The sequence below is a fragment of the Priapulus caudatus genome, unplaced genomic scaffold (genome assembly GCF_000485595.1).
Source record: "Priapulus caudatus unplaced genomic scaffold, Priapulus_caudatus-5.0.1 Scaffold1087, whole genome shotgun sequence".
NCBI classification, from domain to species: domain Eukaryota; kingdom Metazoa; phylum Priapulida; class Priapulimorpha; order Priapulimorphida; family Priapulidae; genus Priapulus; species Priapulus caudatus.
The window spans coordinates 2193-5744 of record NW_014578148.1 but is presented as its reverse complement, the minus strand read 5'-3'; the positions used below and the strand labels follow the sequence as shown (position 1 = coordinate 5744).

General features: G+C 39.5%; 1 protein-coding gene across 1 annotated transcript in view; it reads right to left on the bottom strand.

The window, feature by feature from the left end:
• The window catches only part of LOC106815303 (sodium- and chloride-dependent glycine transporter 1-like), a 23139-nt gene extending 20118 nt beyond the window's left edge, over positions 1-3021 (bottom strand). The window contains exons 1-2 of the mRNA XM_014819748.1: positions 2930-3021; positions 2315-2447 (exon numbers count right to left, since the gene is read on the bottom strand). The gene's annotated coding sequence lies outside the window, so the exon portion shown is untranslated. The remainder of the gene's footprint in view (positions 1-2314; positions 2448-2929) is intronic.
• Between the last annotated feature and the right edge of the window lie 531 nt (positions 3022-3552).

Below are 3552 nucleotides of genomic sequence, written 5' to 3'. Positions count from 1 at the left end.
AGAGAGAGAGAGAGAGAGAGAGAGAGAGAGAGAGAGAGAGAGAGAGAGAGAGAGAGAAAGAGAGAGAGAGAGAGAGAAAGAGAGAGAGAGAAAGAGAGAGCGCGCGGAGGTGGGACAGCGGAGGTGGGACAGCGGGAGAGTGGTCATATCCCTTTACCCTTTATCGAAAGCAATTCGAATGAGTGGGAAAACCGTGATTTTGAGACTGCATGCCGATATTACTTACCACTGGGAACATGATGCGCGCTATTCGAGCCTATTTCCCGATGCTGAATCTAGTATATATCTATAGGTTAACACGGTAATGTATGTATACTCTATTACCTTACCTTTTTACTAGTGTAATGGCTCTAGGGGTGGCCACCATTAGACTTTCACACCTGCTGTGGTTAGCACGTGTAATGTATTTGTGTCGGGATCATTTTCCGCTCCTACCGTGAAGGCAGGACGGTGATGCATTATCAAGAAAAACCCCAGAGTGGCCTGACAGATACGCCATCGTCCCCACCTTACAGACCGCAAAGATAAGAATCGGTAGCACGTACTCGTGTTGCTAATGGCAGTCCAAGTAGAAACGATCAACTGGAGATTACCAAAGTTAGCAGTATCTGTCGTTTCTGAAACCTTGGTGACAGGATATCTCTAAAGGCAGTGATTACCGTTTCCATGGCTACAAACTGTAAAAACATCGCCCAAAACTGTTAGCCCAAATTATAGACGGTTTGGTACTATGCGATAATTCTTTACAATGTAATAATAATAATAATGACCTGACAGTATGATATTGTACATTAATAAAAACTAAATGTGAAAAGATCGTTTCTGTTGGCAATGATACAACTTGTTGAAAATTGTAGAGTTGACATGGCTAAAGCGTTTACACACACAATATCTGAGAAGACCGGTAAGACAAACCAGAAAATCCCTCTAAATGTAATACAAGACATCTGCATAGTTGTCTTGATAAATAATTATCACGAAACACTGGAAATTGAAATTAAAATGCGGTTAAGAGGAAAAGTGGGGGTTTAACCTGAGTGTCTAGCGACACCGTGAACAACACGACGAAGAAGAGAACACTCCATAGCGGAGAAATCACCAGGTGTGTTATCGCTTCAGGGTATGCCATAAATGCCAAACCCGGACCTATAGACAAATTCATAAAAGAGCAATTATCACACTTGTTTTATTGGATTCATCTATTGATTCTTTATAATCAAAATATAAAAAGAAATCAGACGTGATCGAGCTGCAAATTAAAATTAAAATAATAAATAGTGGAGCGTTTGCACTCAGCAAGCACAACCCTTCACAAAAATACAATGAACAAAGCTTGAATAAATAATTATGCAGTGTAAAGTCCCTCTACGTCTATACTAAATTTAAACATCAGTTATATATACAAAGTAAATATAACATTCAATTAATGCAGACAAATATACCTACCACCGGTAACGATGTCTTGAATGTCAACTTGAGCGACCTCCGCCATATATCCAAAACAGAGAAGACGACGAAGCCTGCCAAGACACTGGTAGCACAGTTGGCGATTGGTAGCAGGAGAGATTCCCTAGAGTAGCAACAAGCATCTAAATGCCTCTAAATGTAGATAATATATGGATGTTGATTGCAATTTGCAGGGGATAAACAATATTTAGAAAAAACATTATCGCTGTTACACCATTTAAACCACTATAGTTGATATGCTCGCTTTATTTATAGAATTATTGCGCAGTAATTCGTACCATAACATATTGTTGTGAAAACGGTTGTATGATATGCCATCGTAATCATACCAGCGCAGCCTGCATGGTCCAAGTGAGTAGAATATCTGGGCAAAGGCCAAACCCCAGACCTGAAACATAGAGGCAGACCATCTTCCTCATGATCATATCATATATCGCAATTATGTAGAGGCACAGTAATAAAGACATAGCATCAGAGTCACAAAATTATGTAATTTTAATTTCTAATAATTATTAGTGATGAGCTATGCATGGTTGTTAGAGAGACGAACCTTGAACTCGAGCAGTGCCTCCCATTTTGGATAAAGGTACAATTTGATGCCATTGGCAGCTCCCGGCAAGGTTACACCTTCACCAGCAGTACAAGGAGAACCACGTAAGGGAAGGTAGCCGTAAAATATACTACCTGTATAAATAAAGATGAATAGTTTATCTAAACATGAGCTGGATTGAGTTGGACTTTGTAAATAACTAATGCAATTACAACCTCAATATCGTTACTGCACATGGCAAAACCATCCAGTGCCATCTTCTATTTTACTAACTTTGTCCGATGGTGCTGATCATACCTTTCCGGTGGATTTGATGCCCTTACAGATGCATATTAGAACGATGAGGCACCCGATGCAGTAAGCGAACAGCAGCTTCCAATGGAACCCACCAAGGTCGTGAAGCCCTTCAGAGATCTCCAAGACAAAATTGCTGCGTGACGTCCAAGAAAATTGATTGCAAAGGTTGTAAAACATTGTCACATCTATTAGGTTTACATTGGGAGATGCTGTATGCTGGAAACCAAAAATAAAATGGGAACCGAAAACTGGAAATTAAAATCCATTTACACGTTGCGTATTTGTCGAATATAGAAGCGCTAATAGAAACGCTACTGGTGGCTTTGCAAGCCCTTCGCGGTTAGAAGTTATAACTGTGTGCTCAGTGCTCAAAACACCCGGCACAGTAACACAGCTTATATATATATATATATATATATATATACTGTGTATCGAGTAATAATTAATTAACAAAGTGGATAGACGACCTCTATATATTATGCTGGGTGTACACCACTTTGTCGCAAATGGTAATGTTAAATGATCATTTTTAGGACTCAACACAATACATTAGATTATGCTGCTCTGTGTTCTAAATTGTCCAGAACAGCGGATCAATAGCAAACCATCGCATACTGAGAGAATTCCTCCGTCGCTGCATGATGTACTCCTGGTAAATACCCGGCCGCTGATGTTAACTGTGCCCGCGTCTGATGTGACGTTGTCCATCATGGCGTCTACAAGCTGCGACTGGTTAGCTTCATCGGATAGATTAGAGCTGACGAGAAGATCGTAGCCACGCTGCAGACATGCGGCAGTGTTCCACTAGACTATAGTAGTACAGCAGATATGTGANATGTCTTCGAATTTAGCCAGCCGACGGGCTCTTGCTTTAAAAACTCATAAACTATATAATTGGCCGTTAACTAAAGGTTTCTAATTTAAAATCACGAAATGTTTACACCGGAAACGAATGGCGTCTAGAAGTTATCTAGTGTACACTTCTTTACTCGGTATGCCAAAAAATATTCCTGCAAAATATATTGGAAACTAGAATGTCATTCCGGCATGTACATTTCACAGAATACTTGCCCAAAAGGTTTTTCGTGAAGACTGTATAATTTATATATATATATATATATATATTATATATAAAGATGATAAAAGCGCAGAATGTTGTGAAGAATGAAATGGGAGAGCGATATGAGAAGTTGTATGAGGCGATAAATGACAATTACTGTCAGAGTGACTAGTGTTAA